The sequence below is a fragment of the Schistocerca cancellata genome, chromosome 4 (genome assembly GCF_023864275.1).
Source record: "Schistocerca cancellata isolate TAMUIC-IGC-003103 chromosome 4, iqSchCanc2.1, whole genome shotgun sequence".
Lineage (NCBI taxonomy): Eukaryota > Metazoa > Arthropoda > Insecta > Orthoptera > Acrididae > Schistocerca > Schistocerca cancellata.
In genome coordinates, this window is record NC_064629.1 from 772,394,247 (window position 1) to 772,409,486 (window position 15,240).

Below are 15,240 nucleotides of genomic sequence, written 5' to 3' on the forward strand. Positions count from 1 at the left end.
AGAGATGCCAAATAAGCCCTTGTTTACACTAATAGATTAAATAGTAACGTAACACTACAACATAGAACTATTATCATAATAATAATAATTATTATTATTACGCTCCTGGAAATGGAAAAAAGAACACATTGACACCGGTGTGTCAGGCCCACCATACTTGCTCCGGACACTGCGAGAGGGCTGTACAAGCAATGATCACACGCACGGCACAGCGGACACACCAGGAACCGCGGTGTTGGCCGTCGAATGGCGTTAGCTGCGCAGCATTTGTGCACCGCCGCCGTCAGTGTCAGCCAGTTTGCCGTGGCATACGGAGCTCCATCGCAGTCTTTAACACTGGTAGCATGCCGCGACAGCGTGGACGTGAACCGTATGTGCAGTTGACGGACTTTGAGCGAGGGCGTATAGTGGGCATGCGGGAGGCCGGGTGGACGTACCGCCGAATTGCTCAACACGTGGGGCGTGAGGTCTCCACAGTACATCGATGTTGTCGCCAGTGGTCGGCGGAAGGTGCACGTGCCCGTCGACCTGGGACCGGACCGCAGCGACGCACGGATGCACGCCAAGACCGTAGGATCCTACGCAGTGCCGTAGGGGACCGCACCGCCACTTCCCAGCAAATTAGGGACACTGTTGCTCCTGGGGTATCGGCGAGGACCATTCGCAACCGTCTCATGAAGCTGGGCTACGGTCCCGCACACCGTTAGGCCGTCTTCCGCTCACGCCCCAACATCGTGCAGCCCGCCTCCAGTGGTGTCGCGACAGGCGTGAATGGAGGGACGAATGGAGACGTGTCGTCTTCAGCGATGAGAGTCGCTTCTGCCTTGGTGCCAATGATGGTCGTATGCGTGTTTGGCGCCGTGCAGATGAGCGCCACAATCAGGACTGCATACGACCGAGGCACACAGGGCCAACACCCGGCATCATGGTGTGGGGAGCGATCTCCTACACTGGCCGTATACCACTGGTGATCGTCGAGGGGACACTGAATAGTGCACGGTACATCCAAACCGTCATCGAACCCATCGTTCTACCATTCCTAGACCGGCAAGGGAACTTGCTGTTCCAACAGGACAATGCACGTCCGCATCTATCCCGTGCCACCCAACGTGCTCTACAAGGTGTAAGTCAACTACCCTGGCCAGCAAGATCTCCGGATCTGTCCCCCATTGAGCATGTTTGGGACTGGATGAAGCGTCGTCTCACGCGGTCTGCACGTCCAGCACGAACGCTGGTCCAGCTGAGGCGCCAGGTGGAAATGGCATGGCAAGCCGTTCCACAGGACTACATCCAGCATCTCTACGATCGTCTCCATGGGAGAATAGCAGCCTGCATTGCTGCGAAAGGTGGATATACACTGTACTAGTGCCGACATTGTGCATGCTCTGTTGCCTGTGTCTATGTGCCTGTGGTTCTGTCAGTGTGATTGTGATGTATCTGACCCCAGGAATGTGTCAATAAAGTTTCCCCTTCCTGGGACAATGAATTCACGGTGTTCTTATTTCAATTTCCAGGAGTGTATAATACCACGTAACTCCTTGCCACTCAACCTTCTATGAACGTCTCCCCAAAACATTTAAAACAAAACTCAAATCAGCTGAACACCAGAACTTTCAACCATTCTCTGACACCTCTTAGATTCATATTCAATATTCCACAACTCGCACAAAATAACCACAAACACACCTACCCACAAAAAAAGAAAAGAAAATGTATATACTATCCGTCTCTCTTCTCTTCTCTTCTCTCTCTCTCTCTCTCTCTCTCTCACGCGCGCGCGCGCTCACTCACACACACACACACACACACACACACACAGACCGATAAAGATATAAAGAATATTTAGCATATCAAAACAATAAGGGCATTGAAGATGAAAAGTGGGAACAAAAAACATACTTATGTTTCGTAAATAGAGCTGTAGAGCGACCTTAAGTAGTGACCAGATGAGAGGAAACGCAGATGCCGACAAAAAAGGAGAAGAATTATAAGTATTTACATAAGATACGTGACGTGAACTGTTTTATAATCTACAAATAATACAAATCAAAACAAAACTGTATCATTATAGATCCCACTGATGATGCCGTAAAGTGAAAAAGACAAAACGGTATCTGGGAGAAATAAAATACAGTGCAGCAAGAAAAGTCGGTTTTTATTTACAAAAGAAATAATATGATCACTGCCCACCACGACGTTATGTGCCGCCTGGGGGCCTTGCGGGCACTTGATGCGGTAACAAAGGTATGTAAGCGGAGCAGACACTGATGGAAGATCACCCTAACGAAGATATGGGCTGCAAATGGGGAAATCTATTGAGATAAGCGACTTTGACAAAGGGCAGATTATTATTACGCAGAATCTGTCGATGAGTGTCTCGAAAATGGCGAAGCTGGTCGAATGTTCACTTGATAATGTTGTGAGGATCTACAGAAAGGGGTAGGAGGACAGTGAAACTACCACTAGGTGCTAAATGGTTGGACGTCCACGACTCTTCACGGGAAGTGGGATTCGGAAAGCAGGAAAGATGGTGATCTGTGGCATCTTTGCCGAAAGAGCAGAACGCTGGTGCACACACCTTGGAGCACACCGTTCATCGTACAGTGCTGAACACGGAACTCCGCAGCAGACCACCCGTACGTGTTCACATGTTGACCCAACGATAACGTCAATTACGACTGAAGTGTGCATGGGACCATATTCGACCGTCGATCAGTGGAAATGTGTCTGCTCTTCGGATGAATCATATTTTTGTTACTCTGGGTCGATGGTCGTCTCCACAAATGCCGTCAGCGACAGTAACGGCGGCTCGAAACGTGCAGTGGCTACGGACGCAGGCTGGTGGGAGCAGTGTTATGCTAAGGAAGACATTCTTCTACGCTTGCATTGGACATTTGGTAGTAATCGAAGACACTCTGACAGCTGCAAATCAACTGCATCCCTTCATGCTTGATGTCTTTCCTGACGACGATGTAATCTTTCAGCAGTATAACTGTTCGTGTTACGGTGCCAGAACCGCACTACCATACAGTGGTTTGATGAGCATTGTAGTGAAATCACGATAATGTCTCCGCGATCAAATTCGCCTTTAGAATAGAACCCGTCTAGGTCCGTATCGGACGCCATTACCAGCGGCCCGTTATTTATGCGAATTTCATGACCTGTGCGTAAAAATCTAATGCCACATACCCCATAAACTTACCAAAAAACTGTTAGCTCTCTGATACCCAGAATCAGGCATGTATTTCGTACCGAGCGAGGTGGCGCAGTGGTTAGACACTGGACTCGCATTCGGGAGGACGACGGTTCAATCCCGCGTCCGGCCATCCTGATTTAGGTTTTCCGTGATTTCCCTAAATCACTCCAGGCCAATGCCGGGATGGTTCCTCTGAAAGGGCACGGCCGACTTCCTTCCCCATCCTTCCCTAATCCGATGAGACCGATGACCACGCTGTCTGGTCTCCTTCCCCAAACCAACAAACCAACATGTATTTCGTTCCAAAGTGAACAGAAAGGATATTAAGCAGGTTGTCATAATGTTTTGTCTCAGCAGTGTATGTACGCCGTAAGCCACCTACTAACTTAGTCATGTGTTCTCTCTCCTTTACTGTGAATATATAATAAATGAAATTTCGCTATTGGCTATAGACTGAGATGACAAAAGTCACGGGATAACGATATGCAGGTATACAGACATAGGTAATATCGCGTACACAAGGCGTAAAATGGCAGTGCATTGGCAGACCTGTCATTTGCACTCAGGTGATTCATGTGAAAATGTTTCCGACGTGATTATAATCGCACGACGAGAATTAGCAGACTTTGAACGCGGAATGGTAGTTGGAGCTAGGCACATGGGATATTCCAATTCGGATATTGTTAGGTAATTGGATAATCCGAGATTCACGGTGTCAAGAGTGTGCCGCGAATACCAAATTTCAGACATTACCTCTCGCGACGGACAACGCAATGTGCGATGCCCTTCGCTTAACGATCAAGAGCAGCAGCGTTAGCGTTGAGTTGTCAGTGCTAATAGACAAGCAACTCTTTCTGAAATAACAGTATAAATCAACGTGGGGCTTACGACGAACGCAGCCGTTAGGGCAGTGCGATGAAATTTAGTGTTAATGGGCTATGGCAGCAGACGAACGGCGAGAGTGTCTTTGCTAGCACCACGAAATCGCCGGTAGCTCCTCCCCGGACTCGTGACCATACCCGTTGGACCGTAGACGACTGGAAAACTGTGGCTTGGTCAGATGAGTACCGATTTCAGTTGATAAGAGCTGATGGTAGGGTTCGGGTGTGGCGCAGACCCTACGAAACCGTGGACCCAAGTTGTCAACAAGGCAGTGTGCAAGCTGGTGATGGCTCCATATTGGTGTGGGCTATGTTTACATGGAATGGACTGAGCCCTCTGATCCAACTGAACTGATCATTCACTGTAAATGTTTATGTTCGGCTACTTGTAAACCTTTAGCATGCATTCGTGGACATCATGGTCCCAGATAACGACGGAATTGGAACTTCCTGGACCGAGACTCGAACTCGGGACTTTTGCCTTCGTGGGAAAGTACTCTACCGACTCAGCTACCCAAGCACGACTCACGACCCATCCCCACAGTTTCAGTTCTGCCAGTACGTCGTCTCCTACCTTCCAACCTTCACAGAAGCTCTTCTGGTCCCGAGTTCGGGTCTCGGTCAGATTTTTAATCTGCCAGGAAGTTTCAGATCAGCGGTCACTCCGCAGTGAAAATTTCATTCTGGAAACATCCCCCAGACTGTGGATAAACATTGTATCCACGATATCCTTTCTTGCAGGAGTGTTAGTTCTGCAAGGTCCGCAGAAGAGCTTCTGTGTAGTTTGGAAAGCAGGAGATACGGTACTGGCAGAATTGAATCTGTGGGGAGGGGTCGTGAGTCCTGTTTGGGTAGCTCAGTAGGTAGAACTCTTGCCCGTGAAAGACAAAGCTCCCGAGTTCGAGTCTCGGTCCGGCACTTAGTTGTAAACTGCCAGGAAGTTTCATATCAGCGCACACTCCGCTGTAGAGTGAAAAATCTCGTCCTGGATACATCCCCCAGGCTGTGGGTAAGCCATGTCTCCGCAATATCCTTTCTTTCAGGAGTGCTAGTTCTGCAAAGTTCGCGGGAGAGCTTCTGTAAAGTTTGGAAGGTAGGAGACGAGGTACTGGCAGAAGTAAAGCTGTGAGGACGGGGCATGAGTCGTGCTTGGGTAGCACAGTTGGTTGCCGGCACGGTAGCTCAGTGTGTTCGGTCAGAGGGCTGCGCGCTCTCTTTAATAAAATAAACTGAGTCAAGAAATCAACGATCAACTTGAACGGATGTCTTGTGACGTCCGTCCAGACCAAACGCAACGAACAATATCGAACAAGGAAAAAAAAATCAAACAAAACAAAAGAGTTGGTAGTGCACTTGCCCGTGAAAGGCAAAGGACCAGAGTTCGAGTCTCGGTCCGGCACTTAGATTTAAACTGCCCGGAAGTTTCATATGAGCGCACACTCCGCTGCAGAGTGAAAATTTCATTCTGGAACGATGGAATTTTTATGGCTGACAATGAGCCGTGTCACCGGCCACAACTGTTCGCTGTTGGTTCGAAGGAGATTCTGGATAAGTCTAGCGAATGATTTGGCCACCCAGATCGTCCGACATGAATTCTATCGAACACTGATGATACATAATCGAGAGGCCAGTTCGTGCACAATATCCTGCACCGGCAACACTTTCGCTATTATGAACTGTTACAGAAGCAGTACGCTGGCCGGTGTGGCCGAGGGGTTCTAGGCGCTTCAGTCTGGAACCGCGCGACCTCTACGTCGCAGGTTCGAATCCTGCCTCGGGCATGGATGTGTGTGATGTCCTTAGGTTAGTTAGGTTTAAATAGTTCTAAGTTCTAGGGGACTGATGACGTCCTATAGTGCTCAGAGCCATTTGAACCATTTTTTTATAGAAGCAGTACGGTTCAGTATTTCTGCTGGTGACTTCCAGCGACCTGATGAGTCCATGCCACTTCGAGTTTCTGCACTACACCGGGAAAACGGAGGCCCGATATGACATTAGGAGGTATCCCATGACTGTTGTCAATTCGGTCTATTTCATGGTAGTGTAATTTCAATGGCCAGCCTTAAGTGCGATGCATCATCTTCGACGCTGGTATAATCTCTGGCCTATGAGGAATTACTACTGAATTCACACCTGTGAATTTGCTTTCTTCTTATAATTTTTCGTGCCGAATGACTAAAACAATGCTGTGGGTGAAATAGTGACAGAGTTACTTAAAATAAGGTACCACTTTTGTAGAGAACATGACAAACATTGACACACATCGTCTCCGTCATTCCTAGGAATCGGCGGTCGATGAAGACCGAAAATGGTTATCGACAGCAGTGGCACCTCCGTGTTTCGAGAAGCGCGTGATTAGCCCAGCACCTCCCCGGAGCTATAATATAGCGAAACTGTATTGGGGAAAGAGGCCTAATACGTGCCCGGAATGCGACCTCGTCCCATAGAAGGCGAGTTTTGTATCGACAGAATCGACAGCCCGGATGCAGGTGCTGGCGACGGATCGCAGGATGCTAAGACGGAAAGACGTGAAATAAGAAATAAAACGTGCCCGGAGAACTGTAATAAAGGCCGGCCACAGTACAAAAAACTGGTGTGTAGGTCGGCGTGCGGAGAGAAGTGTGATTGCTGGTTAGCGGGGAGGCCAGGCCATTAGTGTCCCTGGCCGTAATGTCGCCAATTATTGCTGGCAGGGAGCGGGGGAAGCGCAGCGGCCACGGCGCCGCCGGCGCACACACTCGGCGGACGCGCGCCGCGCAGCACGCCGACGCCGACGCGACGCCGGCGCCGACCGACGCCGTGCCGACGCGGGGGCGTGGCTCCGGTAAGTCGCCACCGCCTTTCCCTCGATGCGGATTTTTTCCCCTCTCGTCTTCAAACGCCTGACGCGCAGGGGCGACTTTCACCTCTTCGGAAGTGCCTCGTCTTTTTTCAGCGACATTCCGTCGGTAGTCACGGAAAAATTCGTAGTAGCTGTTGCGCCTTTCCAGGTACTTTTGCGTGCGCCGTATCGATACGCGAGTGCGGAAGTTGGTTCGATGCACGCACCGTGGAGCCACAGTATAAGCAGTTATAGGCGCCTGAGGATACCGCGTTTTAAGTTCTTTGGTAACTTGCAAATAAATCTTAGGGGATTTGGGGGAAGAGAGTATTACAATCCGAAATAACACTGGCAAAACACATTGTTGATCCACAATGTTTGGTCGAAAATCGATCGCATTCGAACTCGATATATAAATAGACAACTACGTCAGCTTCAGTAGTATTGAAGTAATTTGAAAACTCACGGTCAAAGTATGAACCTTTTACTCATTTCTTACAGATATAATGAAAACTGTTAGCAGTGGTTGTTTGCAAGTAAATCGGGCTCAACCGCACTGAAGTAATTCGAAAGCACACGTAGTAAATCTCGATATTTATTCCAAAGTTTGGTATATTGTATGAAAAATGTAAACATTGGATGATTAAGCACTCGGAAAAAGCTCGATGGAATTTGGTTTTGCTTTAGCTTTAATTTGTATTTTTTTTATTACGAGTAATCGAGCCATGTCATTCGCAGTAATAGTTGAAGATCTGATCACAAACGACTTAGGAAAAAATCTACTTCCGAGTATCACCACTATTCAGTAGATAATAGATTTTCTCAAGATCTTTTGTTAGCCCTCAAATCTTGCAGCAGTTTCACTAATTCAATTTACGGAATAAAAGTCACTCTCTCATTTTTCTGTTTTAGAGGAACGAACTTTTCTGAGAGTTTGCTATATTGTACGGTGTTGAGTGATTTACTGTTCGGCCAACTGATTTTTTTTTTTACAGCTCACCTTGTGTCCCCTTACAGTGAGTTTGTTAAATCAGTAGCAGCTTTGTGTCTGTAATCGAAACAGCACCACACAAGACTGATCCGCTGACGCACAACATAACCATTCGATCACGTGGTCATCGGAGCTATCAGAGACCTTGGAACTTGACATGCTCAGCTCGTTCACTGTACAAGTATACCGAGATTTTGTTTCAATTTCAGTTTTTCATTAGAAATTTTTACGAATACGGAACATACTATAGATATATTTCGTTTCGTCAGTACCTGCCAAAACACAGTAAAATTTTAGTTTTGATTATGTTGTTGTGGTTACACTATTTTCAATCCCTGCTGCCTTTGCTCATGTTTTACATTGACGTTTGATCAATTTTATAACTGCTATCCCCTATATTTATGTGGTGTTTGTAATGATATGATGTCATGCTTAGGATGGTACCGGCAGATAGATTATTAACCATGTGTCACGCCTACATATTTTAATCTCGTAAATATTGTTTTTCTGCTGTTATGTAACTGGAAAACAAATATTTCTAGACCAGTTAACAAATTTCAGCAGATACATCAGAAGTATGTTGTATTACGCAGCGCCATGAGTTCTTGGTGAATGTAAAATAAATTTATTTTAAATAAATGAGACTGTGACATAATTAGGGGCCAGATCTCTGTCGTTTGTCTGAAGACTACACCAAATCTGAAATTGTAGAACGGAAGAGAATTATAGCTTGAACCTTAGTTAAGCCATCTATGATGTAAAAAGTAAGGAATCTTTAGATTATTCAGTTAGTTTCTGAACGAATGCCAGGATTCATATAATTCCGTATACTGTCATACTAATCAGTTTAAAACCAAGTGCATACCTCAACAGCGTGTAGTTCACTTCTACATTTAATGAGGGGCTAAATCTTTTCTGATAATTTGTACTGAATGCTAGGACACTGGAGGAAACATATTACTCTTGAACTAAATAACAAACATATTTTCTTGTGATGTAATTTACTTAACCGTCATGATATTATAAAAGAAAAATCACATTTTCAAGAAGGTCCGTCTGTATGTGTCAGTTCAGTACCATGTTGGGAACTGAAAATTAAGGTACAAATAACAGCGCCTAACGTGCTGTCGACAAATGAGCGGGGAGGATATCACCCATGACCACGTTAATGGAATATACAGCACCTGTTTTAAGCTAATCGCGGAAATCATAGAGAACAACATCAGAATAACAATAATAAATTTTAACCCTACTTCCATCGAATACGAGACCAGCGCTTAACGCCGGTCGCGGTGGCCGTGCGGTTCTAGGCGCTGCAGTCCGGAACCGCGGGACTGCTACGGTCGCAGGTTCGAATCCTGCCTCGGGCATGGATGTGTGTGATGTCCTTAGGTTAGTTTGGTTTAAGTAATTCTAGGTTCTAGGGGACTGATGACCTAAGATGTTAAGTCCCATAGTGCTCAGAGCCATTTTAACCATTTAGCCAGCGCTTAACGATTCCACAACCACTTTCCGAGGAACCATATGTATGTAGCAAATTCAGTAAAGAAATCCGTACAACCATATCATTCTAAAATATCTTACACATTAGTACACATCTCTTTGTCAATAAATCCTTTTATCTTCAATTACAGTTCCAAAAGTGGCTATAGGCACATAAATACTTACCATTACTTAAGTATGTAAGGTTTGTCTGGCTCACGGGAGAACTTAATGAAAATACTGAAAAACTTTAATTGTTAGACCCTTGAAGAAAGACGCTAGTTACCCCGCGAAAGCCTGTTTACAAAATTCCAAAAACCGGCATCAGTTGAAGAATCTAGAGATATTCTTGAGGCCCCTCAGTATAACTCCGTAGGTACCAAGGAGTCTTGATTAGGCTATTTAAGGCATTCAAGCTGTGATTCTTCTCACGCGCCATATGCGACGGGAATGCGAAAACAATAACATGTAGTACCCTCTACAATGAACTTCATAGAGTTTTCAAAAGTATGTATGTAGAGGTAGGCGTATGTAAAGGTAAAAAAACGATAACATGACGGACTTTCATCGCAAATAATACAGAAGTAGGATAGTATGTTCGATTAAGTGAATCAGATAATGAATACTCTATTATTAACTAAACAAAAACTGTATACCGGGAAGAACACATGAACTACTTAGGGTATTAGTTAGTGATCAATAGACAACTGCCATCGATGAGTGCATCCAAGTCACACAATTTCAAATTAGCATATGGTGTGTAGATGGTAGTTTTACAAGTTCAGCTTGGTATATTGGAATTTCTTCTGTCAGTGCATTCAGTTCATTTGAATAGAAACGATAAAAATTCGTCATGTCTTCAATGAAATTTTCGACAGTCACTGAATAAACTGATTTGTAATAAGAACCTCGGTAATTTAGACTTTAAATCTAGTTTCATAGTGCGCTTCATTCTGCAACAAGTAAAATGCCGCTCATTATGATGTCACTAAAACGTATGTTTGTCCTACGGAGTTAGACTATGTTGCTGTTTTGTTTTGTTCAGTGGTCAATATGTAGTGTAATGGCGCTCGTTGAGATCAAGAGATCTACATCATATTGAGTTAAAGGTGGGAAGTCTCAGAAAACTCCTGGCTCAAAAACATACTCCACTCGTGTTAGTGAGATGATGAAAGGACGTTTCCAAGTAAGAAACCTACAAGACATCTTAAAGGTCCCTGTAGAGACTACTTATCACGGCACCTGTGTTGCCACTATGTATTTTTAAACTACTTTTACAGTCTGGGACTACGAATAGACCCATGTAAAGCAAGATACAGACACCTCGTTGCATTTCCTGATAAAATTGAAAGCTCTACGTCGTCTCGTTTTCTTAAAAATAATAATAATAATAATAATAATAATAATAATAATAATAATAATAATAATACATTCAACTGGCTGAGGAAGTCAAGGACATGTGGCATCAGGATGAAGTTGACATTATACCAATTATACTATCAACCACAGGAGTCATACCACACAATATCCACCAGTACATCAATGCAATACAGCTACATCCAAACTTATATAGACAACTACAGAAATCCGTAGTTATTGATACATGTTCAATTACCCTAAAGTTCCTAAATGCAATATAACATATACCGTACAGTTAAAAGGAAATGACGCTTGATCAAGGTCCGAGTCACTTTCCATTTTTAACCAGACTTAACGTCTGAGAAAGTAAAGAAATAATAATAATAAACGAGAAAGGAGAGAATGAGAGAGAGAACAGAAATTTCCGGTGTAATCATATTCAGGTGTATACATAAAGATGGTTCAAATGGTTCAAAATGGCTCTGAGCACTGTGGGACTTAACATCTATGGTCATCAGTCCCCTGGAACTTGAACTACTTAAACCTAACTAACCTAAGGACATCACACAACACCCAGTTATCACGAGGCAGAGAAAATCCCTGACCCCGCCGGGAATCGTACCCGGGAACCCGGGCGTGGGAGGCGAGAACACTACCGCACGACCACGAGCTGCGGACTATATACATAAAGACACACCAATTTTTAAGGGATTCTTCTGATCGATATCGATGTCAAATCTTAACTTATGATTCGCTTATAAAGATTTAAGTGATTCCTTGAAGAAACGTCATTATACTACAATACACATACTAATTGTTTCTCTGTTCCTATAAAACAAGTGTAAATTACATATTAGTGATGTGAGCATCTTCTGAGGATAGTTTATGAAGTTTATTACACCTTGTCATATACAAATTTAATTTACTTTTGTATGAGGAGCACATATGACGTACTCCGTTATCGGATGCGCGAATATGTCATACACGTAGTGACACTTTCGGATAATAATATGTAAGTTTGCACTTAGTGTGTGAAATATTATCGCCATTGTAACATACAGTTCTGCTTCTTGTGATTTTGACTTCGTCACGGCGCTTCTACGACGTAAATTATTGTTGACTGCGTTGCGGAAATATGTTCATCATAATAATGAAGGTGAACTCCATAAAATCACAATCAAGAAATTATCTAAATATTCCGAGAGATTTCAGTGAAACCGACTGTAGACCTTGTTTTTAATGCTTACTGGCCATGCCAATTCTTGTTCACAGTCAGTTAGGATAGCTCCAACGTGATCGAAAAGGTCACGAAATAGACCTATTAAACACTCATCTTCCTTTTTTTCCTTCTTTGAGCAAATAACTAACACGTCCATCCGTAGGGAAAACGTGGATCTTCTCATTAGGTCAGGCACAGCGCCACACAAATAAAGAAGCGCTCGTCTTCAGGTGACAGTACCTTAAAATACGGGAGCAAATAATAAAAAAGGCTTATTGCTTTTTTGGACACAGGCAGATGCCGAAAACCCCTTTTCTTATGCTAAAAGTGATATGCTACAATTGGAGTTAGCATTTTAGTTACAGAACACATTGAGATCATTCACAAGGCGATAAACCTCATTTGAATGAAGAGCAAACCGGCGTTCGATTCTATAACCTAACCTTTTTCACATCTCTTCAAAATGCGACGAAAAATCTATCCCTTTCTTCGGAAATCTACTAAAAGTAATCCACTTGAAGTACAGGTACCCTAATTAACTGTTATTGAAAAAAAAAACTGATGCCGAATGACGCAAAACTTAAACGATTTCTATTGGTTGAGAGACAAATTCAAAATCACTACCATCTATAATACTTCGAAAACATCGTTGTTTGCGTTGATATGAAGTGACACCGTGACACCGTGACTCGCCAGCTGATATTTTTAAACATATAACTTCGATTTTTTTCCTATGTGTGTTTAATTCCTCGCTCTGGAAACTCATTGATGCGATTATCATCATCTGAACCCAATGATGAAGTACTGGATAAAAAAAAAATCTTCCACTAGCTTTGTGAAACCGGTTGACAGGCGTTATGCAACAGCGTTCTTACCTTTCCCATGAGTTTTCAATCCTCATTCCTCATTTAGCGACAACGTAGTGGCCCAAGAACTTGAATGAAGTTTTGAATGTTAACTCAAATAATGGATTTCAAGAGGAAGTAAGTCAGTTTTACATTGCTCTAGAATTTAAGATAAAGAAGAGTTGAACCTTAAGTGTTTAGTTTCATCGCAGTGCGTTATTCTGCTTTACTTTCTCTTCTCTGGCGATTTACTCAGGCAGCATACCACGCTAAGCGTTTTCTTCCGGGTTCGGGAAGGCGAGCCAGAAGTAAATGGATTCCATTCGCCGCAGCAACGAACAGTGCTCTAGCAAACCGCCCTTCGTGCTGTTTTCAGAACGTGGTCATGCTTATTTTGGAGAACATGGGTCATTTTCTCATTACTACCTTGGATATGCACATGCGCCTGTTGTGTGTCCTCAGTTTTACCAGTATGAGTTCACGTTAGTGTCAGGAAAGGCATCTGCTTACAAAAGACCGTTCGGGAAAATGTCGAAGAGCAAATTCATCAAAATGAGAAACACATAAATATGCTAGGAAAGAAAAATAAACCATCATTTCCGATCTCTTCTTCCCCAACACAAATTCCTACTTAACTACAATTTTTGTGGTGTGTATCGGTCATTTATCGTGAATTAAGGACGACAGCTGTCATACTCAGGTTGAGTTAACCACAATTTACAGTCACGATACAGCAAGACAGGGATAATTAATGAAAATGAAACACTGAAAGGTAAACAAAATTAGGAATAAGTCAAATGTCTTGCTGTTTAAAAAATATGTAGTTACATTATAACTTTTTCAGTTGCTTTAGGCGATGTAGTGTAAACTACTGAAATTACCCTCTTTGTGACTTCCTTTGTTAGTATAACCTCTGCTCATAATACGTTATTTATTGTGTGAGTAAGCATATATGCAATATAGCAAGCATGTTCCAACATCTACCAGCTGTATCCGGGCTGCACGCCCGAATCATGAAGCAATAATCTGTCCGCCGGGAAAACTTAGGAAACATACAGCAGAGATATTTTTAAGATTCCTATGTGGACCTTTGACTAAACAGACTCTAAGAAGTTAAAAAGTGCCTGATTTTAGTTACCTTCCCTTATTCAAAGGAAGCTGGCTTTATTCGTCTGACAGTAAGAGAATTATGATATGCAAGAGATACTAAATCAGTATTGTATCAGCTGCATACTGTACGTATCTCGAGAATATATTTCAGAAATGATAGAGAACAAATTTTAATGACTTTTAGGGAAATTAAATTCCAATATTTTGCAAGCAACAAAAATTCAAGTAACGAACTGCATCTGTCTTTCTGATGTACGACACGGGCAAGGTGTGGCTTTAGTGTCTCCTATCTGGATACAATTCCGAACAAGGTTTGTAGTTCGACGGGCAGTCGATGATGAGGTCATTCGCGACTGAGAACAAGCCCGGAATGGGAGAGGATGGAGAAGGGAATCGGCGGTGTCCTTTTAAAAGGAACAACAACAGCATTTGCCTTGAGTGTTTTAGAGAAACCACAGAAAAAATATAACTGGACACCTAGACGTGGCGTTGAGACCCAGTCGCCCCACTCACGAATCCAGTGTCATAACCTCTGCGTCACCTCTTTCGGTCAGAATCCAGTGATGAAGTATTTTTAAAGTATAGCATTGACACACAGTAAATGTAATTACGTTACATAATCTCGTTGAAATATTGTAGATTGTATTATAAACGAATCAGCATATGCTTGGTTAGCTACAAGTACCGGAAGTTTAACACGAGAATATGGCGATGCGAGAATATTTGAGTTAGAGTTTATAGCAAGTTTATTCTTATTATATCAATAATTTCTCTATACTTATAGCAAAATCCAACCTTTTAGTATTGTTCACGAAAATCACCGAAAAATATTTGACAAGAAGCACTTCTTACTGCAGTTAAAGTGTCCTCCTGTAGTAATCACAGAGGGAGAATGAGAGTAATGCGCTTCTACGTGCTTCTGTTAGAGCCGTTACTAGTCTAATTCCATCTACACAATATTTGTAGATTCGGAAACGATAAACGGTTGTTGTAATTCATGGCTAAGGTTTTCAGTAAATATTATATTTCTCTCTTCATGGGTCTACCATTTCCGATCTCGCAACATTTCTTTTACACTCCCGCATTAATCAGACAGTCCTTCCCACACAGGCTACTCAGCTCCATATACACACAATGCTATCTGTTAATACTATTTTATATGGAACGGTATTCTTGTATAAGCCAAACAGGGGTTTTATAGGAAACCTCTATTCTACAAAAATTGCAGTTCACCGGTTTGCAATCTACGAAAGAATTGCATGCTTCAACTAACCTACATCACCACCAAGAGCGAAAGTGCAGTTGTGAATATACTGCACTCACATTCGGGAGGAGT

At 43.2% G+C, this 15,240-nt stretch overlaps 1 long non-coding RNA gene across 1 annotated transcript in view; it reads left to right on the forward strand.

Annotated features, from left to right (window-relative positions):
* Positions 1-6,819: 6,819 nt before the first annotated feature.
* LOC126184585 (uncharacterized) overlaps positions 6,820-15,240 on the forward strand; it is a 63,753-nt gene continuing 55,332 nt past the window's right edge. The window contains exon 1 of the long non-coding RNA XR_007536846.1: positions 6,820-6,901. This is a non-coding gene — a long non-coding RNA (uncharacterized LOC126184585). The remainder of the gene's footprint in view (positions 6,902-15,240) is intronic.